The sequence below is a fragment of the Vicugna pacos genome, chromosome 9 (genome assembly GCF_048564905.1).
Source record: "Vicugna pacos chromosome 9, VicPac4, whole genome shotgun sequence".
NCBI lineage: Eukaryota > Metazoa > Chordata > Mammalia > Artiodactyla > Camelidae > Vicugna > Vicugna pacos.
Genome location: NC_132995.1, coordinates 30,527,604 through 30,545,215, shown reverse-complemented (window position 1 = coordinate 30,545,215; position 17,612 = coordinate 30,527,604). Strand labels below are relative to the sequence as shown.

The following is a 17,612-nucleotide window of genomic DNA, read 5'->3' as shown; positions in this document are numbered from 1 at the left end:
GCTGCCGAGTGATTGTGGCCAGGTGGAAAGGGACCGGTATTGTTCAGTCTTTTTTTTTTCCCCAAGAGAAGTCAGACATCTTCATTTGTATGTGAAATATCCAGGTTTTAAAATGAGGGAATTCTAATTCAAATAGATACATGCACCCCAATGTTCATAGCAGCACTATTTACCAAAGACATGGAAACAACTTAAATGTCCATCAACAGATGACTGGATAAAGAAGTTGTGGTATATTTATACAATGGAATATTACTCAGCCATAAAAAATAAAATAATGCCATTTGCAGCAACATGGATGGTCCTAGAGATCATCATTCTAAGAGATGGAAACCAGAAAGTGAAAGAAAAATACCATATGATATCACTCATATGTGGAATCTTAAAAAATAAAAAGACACGAACTTATTTATAAATCAGAAATGGACTCACAGACATAGAAAACAAACTTATGGCTACTAGGGGGATAGGGGGTAGGAAGGGATAAATTGGGGGTTTGAGATTGGCAGATACTAACTACTACATATAAAATAGATGAACAACAAATTTCTTCTATATAGCACAGGGAACTATATTCAGTATCTTGTAACATAACAAAGAATATGAAAATGAATATATGTATATATATGTCTGAAACATTATGCTGTACATCATAAATTGACACCACATTGTACACTGACTATACTTCAATTTTAAAAATGTCAAAAAACCAAAAAGCAAACCACCTCCTCCCCTCAAAAAATAAATGTCGGCAAACAACTACATTTTTAACATAATGGTTAAGAGAATGGATTTTGGGATCAGACTGCCTGGAGGTGGCTGTTAGCTGTGCTAACATGTGGGACACATCACTTAATCTGAATGTCAGTCTTCCTCACAGGTAAATGGGGAGAGTAACTGCCCCCCACTTCATAGAGTTGTTTTGAGGATGAAACGAAGGAATAAAGGAAGGTGCATAAAATCATCCTGACACATCGTAATTGCTCAATAGCTACCACTGTTACCTGAGGCTGGATCTGGCCTCCTGGCTCTTAGATTGTGACCTCTGTTGTCGAAAGAAACGGAATGTGAGGTAAGACAGAAACCTGGCCAAGAGCAATGGCTCTGAGGTCAAGCACGTGAGTTGGAATTCTGTTCTCCCTACTTGCTGGAGGCTGTCTGACCCTAAGTCACTTGATGAAGGCTCGGCCTTCTCATCTGGCAACTAGGGATAACAAAGTGTCTGCTTTATAGAGTATTGTGAGGATGAAGTTTAGAAATCTCCCTAAGCATGCAGCAGAGGATCTGGCATACGTTCAGTAAACAGTTAAGAAATATGAATAAATAAACACGTAGAGCATGGGGAACTATATTCAACACTTTGTAATGGCCTATAATGAAAAAGAATATGAAAAAGGAGATATATATATATATATGTATATATGTGTGAAAATGAATCACTAGGCTGTGCACCAGTAATTAACACAACATTGTAAATCCACTATACTTCAGTTAAAAATAAGTAAATAAAAATAAAAGTGAAAGATATAAAAAAAGAAATATGAATAGTCATTATTCATGTTCTTTTTTAAGTTGAATTTTTCAGAAGTCTTCACATTTTAAAATCTTTTTTAAAAAGCTGGTCCAAACTTTCTGCTCTTGTCCCAGAGTCCCTTCTGCTGTGGGCATAGTTTTATTATTTTATTGTTAGTTATTGACCATGGGAAATTCCCTTTTGAAGATTAATCTTTTGGGTTTTTTTTTAAAGTGATAATTGACTTTCTTTCTTTCTTTCTTTCTTTCTTTCTTTCTTTCTTTCTTTCTTTCTTTCTTTCTTTCTTTCTTTCTGTTTTTCTTTCTTTTCCTTCCCTCCTTCTTTCTTTCTCTCTTTCTTTGTCTGTCTGTCTGTCTGTCTGTCTATCTATCTATCTATCTTTCCCCTTAACGGAGGCACTGGGGATTGAACCCAGGACCTACGCCAAGCACGCGCTCTACCACTGAGCTACACTCCCACCCCTCTCTGTTGTTTTCTGAGGTGCTTCTTCAATGATTACAACTGTCACCAAATGCAAAGAACTGCTGTTAACACACAACTCTGAGTGTAAACAGTACAGGGGATGCACAGTCTTAGGAGTGAAAGTTGCTATAAGATTTTACATGAAACATAACTGTTTCTGTTATATGGAAATATCTGACAACATCCAGTTGAAGGGCGTCTGCAGTTGAAATATCCAGGACATCTCTCTCCATTTAAAAAAGCCTGAAAATCCGTGCACATCTTAACAGCACAGACTTCAGGCAAGCTAGACCCGGGCCAGTGACGTGAGAACGGCGCTCTCCAGCTGAGCCGTGGGAGTGATTGCTTGGTTCGGTCGACCAAAATTCTTCCACACACCAGACCAAAGGAGGCTCCCCAGTTTGCCTCCTGGTGCAACTCTCATTGGGGGGCCCCTGTACATTTCCTCTCTGAAAAAGACAGAGCTTCAACCGAAGTGCTGCAGGCTTCTGAAAACCAAAGCCCATCTATCACTAGCAAAGAAAAACGCATTTCCTTTCAAACACTTGTGAGTGAGACAGGATACAGATTATACTAGAAGTGTCAACAGGCGTACATTGCCGAAAGTGGACATGCTTCAAGTCACCACGGGTCCTCTATCACTTGCTCGTGACTTTCAAATACCCTTTCGAGTGCATGGAGAATCTTATATGTCACAGCTATTTGGGAAAATAAATTACGGGGATGATCTGGTATTCCAAGAACCACCAGACTGTCAGGTACAGGCTTCTGTTTCCTAATATCAAGTTTTACTCTGTGGGCTCACCAGGTAAACCTCCGGGCTTCTCCAAATCTCAAACCATCGAAAGTGAGTCAATTAATACGAAAAAGCTGGGCTTTGCAACTGCAAGTTATCTGAAATCTTCCAAAAGAAACTTCTCCTTTAGGTAACAATCTCCCTAGCTTTCTTACTGTTTTATACACCTGGTCATGGATATTACAACAACTGGATGTAAAACTAACTTTGTTTTCTCTGAGATCATTTAAATATTGAAAAATCATGTTCCTAATGACATCTTCAGTTACCTCAGTCTCTTCTCCTGTGAGTATGGCGATCACCTGACGTACAAGAGTCAGAGGTGAGTGAGATTAAGAGGAGGTTTCCTCTGGAAATAGTCTAATGTAACCATCCACCCTCCTTCCTTCCCCCGCCCCACCCCTCCAAGACTCACGACTTCAAAATGCCTAAATCCAATGAGATATCACTTACTGTCGGGGATGCACATACCAGAGGAAGTGCTGGGGATAAAGGAAATCTGTGAATCAGAGAAAGATGTTGGTATGCAAGATTGAAGATATACCAGCTGGCCCACTGCTTCAGCTGGTTTCCAGAGGCCAGGAAGAAATTAGTCTCACAGTTCAGTTAAAAGAACACCTGGCCATTCACCCAGAGGCACAAATTCACTCTTGAACAGGGTTATCTTTGTTTCCATACCAAACACACCTAGGAATGAAGTTATTTAAAATCCTGTGACTCTCACTGTCCTAAATTGCTCGCGCGTTCATAAAATTCAGGAGGTGGGGAAGAGGGGGCAGGGACTGGGGGTAAAAATAGTAGTGTCAACAGGACTGATTTTAAAGGCTGGGATGGGCTTCCTCTGACCATTACAACTGGGTTGGGGCATGTCACATGAATTTCCCAGACATTTTAATGAAGATTTACAAATGTGAAGAGCTAGGAGGGGAGGAATTGTATTAAAGTCAAAGAATGAATGCTCTGCCCACAACCAAAAAGACACATTAGAGCCACTGAGGCTTAGAAGGACAGGTACCTTAGCTCAGCGTTCCCCTGTTTGTTGGGGTCTGTGCAAAGCTCAAAGTGACAGTCAGAAATAAACTCAAGTTCCTCAATGGCTTATGAGTGTGGGCAGTATCATTTTACAGCTGAACCCTCAACTGTGACACGAACTCCTCTTTCTCCAAAGAAGGGTCAAGTTGAATCTTGCCATGAAGCACAGAGCAGTGTGGCTGGGTGGGGCGAGTCATGGAGAAAGCTACCTGACGCTGGAGGAGATTACTGGGCTGGATTCACAGCAGAAAGGCCAGATGTGTACGTAGGAGGCAGCTGTCGGTGGGGGGAGAGGACAGTGTGGTAGTGGAGGAGTCGGCAACTTGTGAAGGCAGAACGTACTGGCAGGTACCACTGGCACAAGGCTTGCTGGGAGGCCTGGGCAGACAGATCCAAGGTGGAATGCAGCCTGGGAACTGGGCTCCTGGGAGATACCATCTTGAAACCAGTATCAGGCACTGATCTTTGGGAAAACTCCAACTGCTGATTTTATTGCTCACTTGTTCTTCTTCCCAGTAAATTTCCACCTTTTTTTCTTGACCTGTTTATGGACATCCTCCAGTTTCCTTTCTTGCTTCTATCAGTCACTTTGCAATTTTTTTTTTTAACTGAGGTATAATTTACACCATCTAAGAGCACAGTTTGATGAACTGAGAGGAATTTTAAAATTTGGAAATCACTGTTTTTCTTTTTCTTTTTTTGCAAATCACTTTAAAGGTGCAGAAAAGTTACAAGAATAGTACCCCCATACGTCCATCTACTCTTTATCCAAATTTATCCATTGGTAACATTTCCTGCCTTTTTTTTTTTTTTTTTTTTTTTTTTTTTGCTGGGGTCATTTACTTGTGGGTTAAAACACCACAGTGGCAAAAGGAATCTCATAGCAATCAATGTGTGTTTACTAAACACCCATGGTGGAATGACCCCGAGCTTCGTGCTGGGAGAGGACAAGAATGACAGTCTCTTTCCTCCAGGAACTTACAATTCAGTTGTTAGGTACCAACAAGATGGCCACTGTCACATTCAAATTTGAAAATGAAGTCTGAGCCTCTGGAGATAGCTTTATCTGTGGATGCTGGCATGGGGAAGAAACTGGAGGCAACTACAGTTCCTGGCAGGAACTATAATTTGGCAATCGACCCATTTCCCCAAATGGGTCAAACAGTATCAGTAACCGGGCATATTCAGATGCATTAACTAGGGGGAAAAAGGAGGAAGGGTTCCTTGGTCAAGTACGCTTGGGAAATATTCACTGAGGCAATGCTCATCAAGTAGTTTCCTAGATTCCAGTCTTCCCTCAGAGCCTTTACTGGGCTCTGCTAATGGGCTTTGTGAATCTCCAAGAAAGGGGGAAGGCTATAGAATATTCCTTATTTCCCAAAGACATTAGACTAGCTCACACGATTGGTGCCCCACGGAACACTCTTTGGAAGCTTGAAGGAAGCTTGTACTCTCAAAGAAGAAACTAGAAAAATTTGTGAAGTTACATGCAAATAATTGCAAAACATTACAGCCCAAGTCGGTAAGTAGGTACTTCAGCGATCGAGTTTGTAACTGCATCACATGATTGCTGCTCAAGAACCTTAATTAGCTCCCAAACACTCACTGGATCAGGTCTAGACTTGGCAGAGGTAATGGAAGGAGCTGGGAACCTACATTTATTGAGTATCTATCAAGTGCCAGGTGTTGTTTTTCTGCACAAGATCTTGTAAAGGACATGGGTTCCTCGGATTACCTGCTTTGGCCTCTACTGTGGCCTCGGCACCAGCACAGGGTCTGACACTTAGCAGGAACCTGATGAGTATTTCTGGAATCGAAACGAATCTGTTTCACAGTGTGACAGTGAGTTCATCAGATGGATTTCCATAAGCTACGTTTAAATGTTTCATTATTAGACCAAAGAGGTCATTAGATGGTGGCCCCCAGCCTGCAGACGGTGCTTTGCTTGACTTGTACAGGGTTTTAACATAAACTGACAACATTTAAAGGAGCTGGGAGATTTTTAAAAATCCAGATTCATTTCCAGCTTCTTCTGAAATATCAGAAGATATGGATGCAACACGGGACCAGCTCTCAAAGGGCCACATCCAGTGCAGAGCGGAGGGGTGGCTGTACTGGAGAACAGTTTGCCACTGTCCCTACCACTCTCTATTGTCTCCACACCGGAGGCCACGTCTCTGTTGCCAGTGATGACTGAGCTGGTACTCCTGGGCATTGTAAGCATTTGAGTTTGTGATTTCTGATCTATAATAACAATAACCAACCTATGTTGTGCTTATCACATGCCAGATACCATTCTCAACACCTTTTATATGTATTAACTCACAACAACCTTACAAGGTGGGTACTCTTATCACCTGCCCTTTACAGACGACGATCCAAGCAGAGGAGAGGTGAGCCACGTGCTCTGGGTTTCATCTCTAGTAAGTGGCACAGTGGGCTCTGACTCAGACCATCTGGCTCCAGCGTCTGCTCTTTAACACCATGGTCTACTTGCCTCCGTCACACAGATATATTTTATTACCCCTAATTGTCTTCACATTTTTCATGGATATTCATCTTGTATTCCCCCCAAACTATACTGGCCTCAAAGGCATAAAATGCATCATCTTTCTGTTGTGTTTTACTTCGGCAGATTTTTTTTTTCCCCAGTGCCCTTTGATTTCACTTGATCAGGATGATCTGGATAAGTAAACATATTTCACAATTCCCCTCACCTCCATTAGGAAGCTAGCCAAGGTCTGGCTCCCCAAGAGCAAGCTCGGTGTTGGCCAAAACTGCCACGGGCTGGCAGCCCGACACGGCTGCGAATGGAAGTCAGCCTTCACACTTCTCACACTGACAAACAACCACAAGCTTGCGTTCCACAGACTCTGGGCTGACGGCTGGAATACACATGTATTAAGTTTCATTAGTTCCCCCATTTGGTTCAGTGTGGGTTTACCCACACAGCTGGCTTGGAGCCTGTCCTTTCACTTAAATTAGTTCTAGTTCTCTACAGTTTTGATTTACTGACAAAGCACTCTCTTTATCTAGTAAGGGCACAAGAGTTTTGTCTGGGTGGTAGAGACAAATTGTGTTTGTCTGGCTGTACGGAAACCGTGGTTGGTACAATTGGGCCAGTTGGGTCATTTAGCATTTCCACGTGGGGCACTGCCTAGAGAAAGGTGTTTTAATTACTAATTAGTCCATATCAGCAAAGGCAATGTATTTTCCATTATTTCTTTACTGGGGATTCTGATTCATAAAATATCTTAGGGAAAACACATTTTACGTTACCGAGTCTTTGATTTCCCAGGGAAACTAATAAATAATCAACAAAAATATGATTAAAGGCTGCTTGAACTACCATCCAAAAAGGAACTCTAGCCGGCAAAGAATCTTTCTGATCTGAATCTTTTTATTCCTAGAAACAGAATTCTTACTTAGCCTTTCAAAAGCCTGATGAAGGCTTTGGCTAAGTTTTGACATAAGATTTTCATATTCAAAATATCTGTTGAAATAAGGGGAGAAGGGATATGAATCTTGAAACTGCATTAGTCTGAAATAGAGCTTAGTAAGCTAGAAAGGGAAATTACTTCTCTGTAATTGGAATTCTCTCCTAAAAAATCCCTTTGAAATCATGTTCAGCTACTTTCCCATTTTGTGTCCCAGGGAAGCTAACTTTAACCCTTTCTGGAACTACCCACCATAAAAATTATTTGATGTTTATAAACTGCTCTGGGAAGAGATTCCTGAGCAATGGTCTGTGTCATCAAAGAACTTAATAATAAACGAGTGGCTCCCAAGAGTCCTAGACGCAGTTAATAACGTTTTCTCCAGGACACCTCCTCCCATTAGAACACTGCTGTTTATATTCATGTATCGCGTTCATCTTGGCCATATAGTTCTAAGACAGGCGCCAGAAAAATGCCCCAATCTGAGTTCCATTACCTTTGAAATGACTTAACTAAACTCTGCCCCGGCGCAGTTCTCTAAGTTCTTTGAAGGCAGGGGCTGCGTTTGATCCTTCTTTGTATCTTTAATGTCCGTACTTAGTAGTTGCTTGATAAATGCCTCATGAATCCTGAATGAGAACTGGCTGGGTAAGCAGGACAAGTTACTTAATTTCTATTCTCTTCAAGTTTTCTCAGCTGCAAAATGGTAGTAATATCTTCCTCAAAGGATTCCCATGAGGATTAAATGAGTACATAAAAAGTAGTATGCGCTACATATATCAGCACAGTGCTTGGGAAACAGCCACGTTATACAGCTACTAGTGCATTAATATAATAATAACAGTGTAATAATTACATACATAGCATATATATATATATTATACATAGGCTTTCCTTCCTTTTACATCTACTTTGATGTGAAGACAAGAAATCTGGTTCTGCCTGGAGGTAACCCATAATACTAAGGCATTCCACTGAATTTCCAGGTCATCAGGGTATACAGCTTCATCACATTAGAGTTGGTGCCTCGTATCAAAACCGTAAGAGTGTTCACCTGGCCTACGGGAGAATTCTCATGTGTAAGTGTGACATATCCCGCTTTGTACCTGTCCTCTTTTGTTAAGGATGCAAACCCCTTAAACGGCATGCGGTGCCTGACACGGGTGTTTCCTGGTTACTGGATGGCCACACCCTACGTCCATGCGGCAGCTCAGCACATGGTAACAATGAGCAAACATCAACTTGAATTTGATTTGGAAGACAGTTATATCCAAAGAATAACCAAACACGGGGAATTCTGCTGCTTTTAGTTGCAAAATTTTTAATACAGTCTTTTCCCCAAAAGATGTAACATGCTAAGTAATGATAATTAAACATTTTCCGAGCCTATTTCTTAATTGTATTTCTTGAATATAATTCACATTCTGGATGATTTACCCAGGTAAAGAGTATACATCAGTGATTTTTAGTGTATTCCTTTCTGCCTACTCCAGCCCCATTAGACAACCAGTAATCCACTCTCTGTCTCTTATAGGTTAGCCTATTCTGGACATTTCATATAAACGGGGACATACTGCATGGCATTTTGTAACTGGCTTCTTTCATTTAGCATGTTTTCAAAATTCATCCACATTGTGGCATGTATTAGTACTTCATTTTCTAAACTCGCTGAATCGTATTCCATTGTACGGACAGACCACATTTTGAGTATCCATTGATTACTCGAGGGACATTTGGGTTGCTTCCATTTTTAGCCTTTATGAATAACGCTCCTCTAAACGTTTGTATATAAGTTTTGTAGAGATACATGTTTTTGTTTCTCTTGGACAACTAGGCGTGAAACTGCTGAATCAGATGGTAATTCTATGTTTAACAATTTTAAGAATTTCTAGTCTATTTTCCGAAGTGGCTACAGCATTTTATATCCACACCCGCTCCAGCAACATATAAGGGTTCTAATGTTTCCTTATTGTCATCAACATCTGTCATTATTTGTCTTTACGATGACATACATTTTTAAGAGAGCAAAACAATTTTTTTAAAGTATCACTGCTTTATAAATAATTGTAAAAGTCACTGTTTATTAAGAGCTTTGAAGATCTGAAGTGCTTCTGGAGTTGTAGAGGGTAAAGTGACTATCAAGAGAAGCAGAAATCTCTTTCTGTGAACCTGCCTCCAGTGGAAGAGAAGGATGAAGAGGTTTAAGTGGAATATATATGCTTCGAATTTGTTAAAAATGCATCTAGCTTCATAACCAGATAAAGAGGCTCCAATACTCCTGTTGGTGTCTCTTCCTAATCTTTTTCCACTCATTTGCTTTTAGCTGGTAAAAAGGACTCATTCAAGTAGAAATCTGTTGCCTTTTTCTGGAAGTGTTTGGAATACGATGTTACCAATCATATGGCCCAAAGGAAGCGCTCTCTGAACTCAAATCCTACTAGGATTCCAAGGCTGGGCATGAAGCTGGTGGCTTACATGTTGTCCGAGAGCCCAACCTGGTGATCACAGGCTGAAAGGCAAGTTCCCAGGGGACACTGAGAAAGAGTAAGTCTTGAGAGGCTAGTTCAGTAGACTTAAAAGCCATAAAGTACAGTGGGTTGGATTAACACGCTTTCCCATCCCTAACTCCACTCTCATCATTTCACAAACCAAATGGAAGCAGAGATAAAATATGAAATCTACTGGTCTTTATAGATAAGTCTTTTCTTATGCTTTGGGAACAGGGGAAAGGGCACGGTTATCAGATTCTAAAGTCATCAGAGAAAGCAAAAACTGTGAAGAGTCAACATTACACTCAAAAATCCCTCAAAGTTGAACTCAAATATCGACCTGTCACTTTAGGTCAATATACCCTTTTTCAGTAAGTCCAACACAGCCAGGTGATCCCTCCATCACGGGAACAGATACAGTACGTCAGTTAAGTGCCAAACGTTCAGTTAAGCAACAGAGTTGCCTTATGTTTGGGGGCCATGCTGTGCAAAAACAATATGTATCTTTAAGGTGTTAGGATCACACTCAAAATAGGAAGATGTTCATCCTCTGAGAGGACGACGCAGATTCCTGACTCCAGGGCAAGTGCTCGTGGAATGGAATGGCAGAGGAAGAACTATTTATATTGCTATTGCTGTTTTTTCCTCCCTCTCTTGTTTAATGTAAGCTAATTAAAGACGTGTATGATGCCATTCACGGAAACGTGTTTCAGAAACCCGCAGTTTAGACAAAAGTCATCTTTGTCACAGATGACAAAGGAAGAGACTCGATTGCTAAAGAGATTTCCAATCACTGAATTCAGTAATCAAATTCCAGGGACCAGAAAAGGCTTCGGGCTTTTGCAGAAATGGACGACTAGGTAGATTCTATCTAGCATAAATCCTTCACTTTATAGCTGAGGAAAATGGGATCCAAAGATATTTAGTGACTTATCCAAGGTCACCAGGCTGATGAGTGGCCAAGCCCTGCCCGGAGTACAGACTTTCTGACTCCTCGTTTACGTTGTTAGAAAGTCTGATGAATCAAAGAAATTGCTCAAAGGTAAAAGTATACCTAGTGGTTCCAACTGGACCAGTCATCACACATTATACCAATTAAAATGCAATATAGGGGTGATTATTGCTGTGCTTTAATCATATGGTGGTGTCTACAACATGCTGACGGACATGTGTTTTGGAAAAATCAAATAAAACCACAGAGCTGGTTGTCACAGGCTCTGTTTCTTTAATTTACATAGTCTCAGCTTGCCTTTGGGGAATTCACAGACCAAAGCAAAGCTGTCCCCTAGAGACACAGTTCTTAAAGCAGACTTACTCACTTTGTTGTTGCAGTCACTTATACTCAGAGACATCAGAATAGTAGCATGATTCTGCAGAATTACCTGGCAACTTCAGTTGGGACCAGAATCTCCCCTCTTAGCCATCCCAGTAGCTGAGAAAAATATCCAGATTCTAGGATCTGACTTGGGCCCAAAAAGCTTGGAGGATTTTTTCTTTCCCCCTTGTAAATATATCTGTCCTCCATTCTCCACCTCCACCCCCTTCCTTTTCTTTGAAATCTGAGTACGACTTCTAAGCCTGGTGACCTGTTGGAATATACTTGCTTGTTTGCTTTCTCCTGTGTTTTTCTTAATGCAGTAACTTGAAATGTCAACATGAGGTGACAAGTAAATCCTCAGTCAAAATAAGTTTGCAACCAAACAGGAGGAGGAAAAGAAAAAGCAGGGAGAACGCTGGCCGTGGAGGCTGCTGAATGGCGGCCAAATCCACGGCCAAAGCGCTAACAGAGCAGAGCATTCATCACATGAGCTCATTCCTGTTCTCTTATTCAGCAGGCTGCATTCTGCATCTTTTCCTCTGAGACTCACCATTTGCTCTGACTTTGCAGCTAATGCAACAAATAGGTAAAGAGAGATCGCGGCTCGCTGTCTGGATGTAAACTCTGGCTACATTTCTCCAAGCCAGAGGTACCTCTCGGAAGAATGTCTGTCAATGGGGGCTGGGGAGCGGGCAGGGCGGGGAAGTGTGTGTGTTGTTTTGTTGTTGTTTCTGTTTTTTTCAATTTTTTTATTGAAGTGTAGTTGATTTACAATGTTAGTTTCAGCAAACTAATGATATCCTCTATGATTCAGACATGGAGAGAACCTAGACTTTCCCATTCTAACTTGCCATGGAGTTTGGGAGAATCCAGCCCATTTACGGTACGGCTTCCATCAGAGGAGAAATGAAGGTTAGTGAAGTTGTAAATCAAAGGAAGGGGACAACACCTACCAGCCAGCAACTGGCTGTTTTCACGGGATCTTTAGCAACAGCTCAGGGACTACCTTGAAAGGAAAAACGTGCACGATGCCACGTTGTGAAAAAGTCATCACTTTGAGCAGTTTCCCTATTGTCATCATAAATTCTACCCCTTTCTCCCCTGCTTTGGTCGTGTTGGCCCCACGGCAGCTTGCCTCCACGGGACCTAAGCTGAGCGGGATGAGTTACAAACCCAAATCCCAGTGTTTGTTAAGGGGATTTATGCATTAGGTTCTCTGAAACTTTACCCAGAAAGTCTTCCTCACGCCTCTGCTGGGTTTCCGGGAGAGAGAGGGCCCCTCTGCGGATCTCCCCCTGGACTCCATGCTGGCAATGGGCACGAATAAATCCCGCTAATGACTTCTGCCTGTAACTGACAGGTTCTGGTCTTTGGTGAATGCTGGGTCCCCCAAAACTGCTTTTTGTTTATTTCTAAAGAGGATTTACTGCAGGGCTTCTTCAGTAAGCATCAGTCAGCATTCCCCACGACGGCTGTCAACGCCCTTCGTTTCTGCAGGTGCAGCAAACAGAGGGGTCTCATTCACGTTGTCACATCTGGGATCCCCAGCATTCCAACACTGAGGGTTTCAAACCATCTTGGTAAAATCTAAGGGCCTGTTTGGGGAATTTCCTTTCTCTGGAGATGGGAGGGAGTTACCTTCTTTACATATCCCACTCTTGAGACACAGAATCCTTGGTTTTCCTTTGGGAATTACCACCATTCACGGGAGAGGGGAGGCCTGCACACTGAATGATTTAAGCATATGCCTTACCTCCTGGTTACAGGGATTGATTCAGGGATGAACACATAATTCATTCAGACTAAGGAGGCACGGTAAGGAGCCGGGGCTTTTGAGAAAGAAAAGTTTTTCTTCTTTCATAGAATTAGTAGTGTGATGGTTGATGTGAAGGCTGGAGCTGCAACCTTCTTGCAACTAGAAGAGGCCAAAGCTGCCAGGAGCTATGAGGAACCTAAGAGTGCAACCAACTAAGAAGAACCTACGAGGTGAGTGATAGGTTCTGATAACATGGTTAATCTCTGGATTAAGCTATGCCTGAAGCTACTTACCATGCACTTCTCAATGACAACAACCACTAAACTCCTTCTACTTAAGTCAGTTTGGGCTGGGGTTTCTGTCTCTTGTGACTTGTTGAATATTGATACCTAAATTCAGTTAAGTAGACTCTGGTGTATGTATACTAAGTCTCTGATCTAGAGTCCAACCTGCTTCTAGAACATGGAAACAGTACTATGACAATCTTGATATCTTGAACAGAGATGCTGGCAGAAGTCCTTGAAGATTCCGTCTCTCCTGTCATCTCAAATAGCCTGTTTGCCCTCCCAATCATGCACCCCAGTTCCGGTGTCTTTAGCCTCCCTCACCACTGCTTTCCGCCCTTGGCATATACACATGCTCTTGACTCTCCTATCTTACGAGATGCCTCCCTTTACGCGACCGCACCCTAGTTGCCACCCTGTAACTATACTGTCTTTCTCAGTCAAGCTACCCAAAGGAAGAGTGTATCACCAGTCCTTCCCAAAGGCTCAGTGCTGCAGATGGTTTCATAAAAAGGAGCGTACGGTCAACTACATTTTGGGAAATGTTCCAGGTGGTAGCCTCCTTTTGGACAGTGACAGTTAACATGAGGGTAGTAAGGGCTCTGGGAATTCTTGCAGGAATGAAAACTCTTCAGTTTTATTTAACTCAACATTTCCCAAACTGATTTGACCGAAGAAACCACTCCCTCCTCTTTTACTCCGCCTACAAGTGCTCAGCATCCCAAGGACCTAGAGCTCTGAGGGACATGCACTGCGAAATGCTACTTTATACGCTTTGCTTTCATCTCTCACCTCCCATTTATCCACTTAGAAATCATTATAAAATATTTTTAAATACCAGAAATATACAGAACACTTGTAGCTACACTAGTTTTGCCAAATTTTACTGAAAAAGATCTCAATCAAATAGGGCAGAAGACTTGCAGTTTTCAAATTCTCCATTTCTCACCTTGGCACACGTCCCTTCTGTCTCGAGTGCCCCTTCTCGCCTTTCTCCACCATTCTTCGCTTGACAAAATCCTATTCCACCTTCAAGACTCAGATATTAATACCGCCAAGAAGCCTTTCCAGACCCTGCCGCCTATTCCCTAGCCGGCCACGATTCCATGGTCCTCCTCTGAATTCCCAGAGTTCCCTGAGTGCACTCCTATCAAAAGACAGCAATGATCACATTCTTAGTTAACTGCCTGCTTACTCACCAGTCTCCCTCACCAGACTACAAGTTCCTTAAGGATACACACCGTCTTCTATTTCTGCAACCTCAACATCCTGCACGGTGCTGGGAACACCAGAGATAATGCTTTCTAATGTTCCTTGTGTGATGAATGTTCCAGACCTTCTTGGTGAGTCTTCCCTGCCACTTAACAAACGTATACAAGTCACCCACCAAATTTCCTGTTGCCGTGTTGACTACTGTGTTGTTATGACTTCTGTGTATTTCATCCAGTCACTTATGTTTCCTCTTAGGATGCTGTCACCACTTTAATTTTTTTCCCCCTAAAAGCAATCAGGTATGGTGTGCTCTGCCCCAAATAGCAGAAAACTAACTCTCAAAAGCTGAAACCACCAGGATACTTATTTATTTCAGAAGAAGTCTGGAGGTGGGAGGTTCTGAGGTTGGCATTAGGGATCCAGGCTCTCTCTGTACATCTGTTCCACCAGTATTACTGTAACAGCCTTCTGTCCTCATACCTGTCCTCTCATCTTTGAAAGCTGGCTGCTATATGGCTCCAGCATCCTGTCCTCTTGCTGGGTACCAAGGCCTCTGAAAGGCCAGAGGATAAGGCTCTGCCTTTTTCCCAGGAAGGAAATCCTTCCCAGGAGCCCTAGCAGACCTTGCCTTCCATCTCGTAGGTTAGAACTTGTCGCATGGTCCCCCCATTTGCAAGGGAGGGATAGTATGGCCGTGATCTGCTTAACCCAACTCTGACTGGCCCCCCCCCCCGGCACCGGCCAAGGAGCTGACTTTCCTGAAATCAAGGGCCCCCTATCCACCAGCTGAACAAAATTTGATTCTCTTAGTGGGGTAAAGAAACAAGGCAGGAGAGGTGACTGGCTCTTGGACAGGCGACGAGGTGTGCCTGGCAGAGTAACGCTGGTACAGCTGCCAGGGTACTGGCTGTGAAACCCAAAGAGTCAAGTTTCCAGGCTGAGGTTTCCCACTGGCCAACCCTGGGTTCTTGGCCAGCTCCTCATGATCTGAGTCAATGTTCATTAGCTCTAATATGAGGTTTCCTCAGTAGGGTCATGTGGGCTGATTAATGACTTTTAAAACAGAAAAAAAAAAAAAAGACTTTTAAGAACTTAGGCGAACAGAAGCTTTTTTTTAGCGGTGCTGGGCATCTCCTGACATTTCTTAAGGCAAGAAAACATCTGTTCACACATTCATTTGAGAGTTATTGTGCCCTTGTGGCTGGTTGGGTCTCAGAGATAGGACAACCTCTGCCCTCAAGAGGCTCACTTTGGGGTGAACAAGACAAAATATTTACACAGATAACTAAGCTTAACATGATACATAAGAGCAATAATCTGTTGAAAGTGGCACGGACTAGAAAAGGGAGGCCAGTTTGCTGGGCTGGGGAAGGAGGCGACAGGGCGGCGGCACACAGCTGGCCGGCTGTGTTTTACACATGACACTTGGGTGCAGGAGGAAGCCCTGGATGCTGCGTCCAAAAGGCGTCTTAAAGGAGAAAACATCTGCATCTGTAGTTTGCAGGGCCAGTGCGGGGAGATGAGACAAGGTAAAAATGGAGTCCACGGAGAGAAGACATGAGCAGAGGGATGGAAACCTAAAAGTACAGTAGATGGAAGACCTGGGACACAGTAAATGCTCCGGAGTCGACCAACCATTCGGAGTGGGGGCGGGTAGCAGGGGAAACGGAGAGGAGGCTGGAAGGCACGTATGGCTTTTTACAACCTGAACCTACTTTGTCCTTCAGTTCACAATGGAGAGTCAACGAAAGTCTTAAAGCCTTAAAAGTCACTCTTTCCTGCAAAGGTTAGCCGGGCCAATCCCATTTGCAAATGAAACAGCTACTAAATCGCAGCACTCCTAAATTATTACAAACTATGGTTCGTAAACAAAGATGTGATTATAATGTTAGAGAACTCACTGTCAACTGCGTCCCGAAGTTTTTTAAGAAACTCTGATGAAATGAAAAACCTTATTTTGTGCTGCCGTAAAACCGCACAGGTTAGGGATAGATCCCCAAAATCCTGCAATTATTTAAAAGCACAAAGCCTAGCTTTACTGCATTGTCACTTTTTTTTTTTTTTAAATAACACATCAGCAGATTCTGGTTCCCAAAACCACTTTGGGGAAAAATGCTTTCCTCAGTGACATCACCCCCATTTTCCATATAAAATGAAAAAAAATAAAGGTTCCAATTCAGAAGTAGGAGGTTACAAAAGGATTGCTATCCCTTAAGAGCCCACTATGCAAAACCCCCTATTGCCCTGAGAGAAACAAAGAAATAAATTAAAAATATAAAACCCCCCAAACACACATAGCTGAGCTTAAAAGAGGTAGACTGGTTTCCCCCAAATCCATTAATAAAATAAATCACCGCATTTCACATTCATAGTCATCTCTGAAAGTTCTCCTCTTAATTGCTTCGTGGCACCATGTTTTATTTTAGTAAAGTTCAGGTTTTATTGCCAGGGACTAATGGGCATGGAGTCCCCGAAGAACTTGTTTTAAAACATCGACCAGTCGACCATAAAAGGGATATTAAAACAGCTATAGCGGCTAAATAAGAATTAAAAAGTATAGCCACTTATTTTGAAATTAGAATCCTCTTTCACATTTAGGGATATAATAAAACGTGTCATAAACTTTCTCCTTTCAGTCCAAAGTATCGCTGTAAGAATCAACAGTGATGAAGACACGATCCTTCCACGGGTAAGCAGCACGCATTAAAATCAAGCGCTGTTTTTAGGCATTATTAGAGGCATTTTAAAATTATAAATGATTCCAATGTCATAAAGAAAAAAAAAAACCTTGCAGGGAGAGAAACAGAAAAGGAGAAACCGGGGAAGGATTTAATGAACTAGGCTGTTAATAAACTTATACTGTCGATGGGTCCAAATTCACGAGCTAGGCAGGGTCGAGTCCTAGCACAGGTCTCGAGGGAACTTGCAGTCCAGCAGGAGGCTGTAAAACGCGTTCAGATGAGAGTTGTATGGACCACTGCTGAAGCACTCTGTGTCCTCCCCTGTGGGGTGCATTCCAGTCTTGAGCCTTTTCCATCACATAACATCTTTTGCTTTACGAATATGCTACATTCTTGACAAAGCTTTGGTGTCCACGATTAGTGAAGCCCCATTTTTATAAGTAGGAAACTAGCCAGGGGAGAATAAATCCAGTCTTGCCTCAAGTTCAACCTGAGTGGGGCACTCAGATCCCTAGTGCTCTGAAAATAGGGTTACAGTCTATCTCTCCATCTGGCGGCCAAGAGGAGGGTAAGGCTTGTTCACCCAAGAGAGAACATTCACTCAAGTAAGC

The 17,612-nt window shown here is 42.4% G+C and overlaps 1 protein-coding gene across 1 annotated transcript in view; it reads right to left on the bottom strand.

Moving 5' to 3' along the window:
* The window catches only part of FTO (FTO alpha-ketoglutarate dependent dioxygenase), a 344,072-nt gene that overhangs the window by 78,746 nt on the left and 247,714 nt on the right, over positions 1-17,612 (bottom strand). The gene's annotated exons all lie outside the window — the stretch shown is intronic.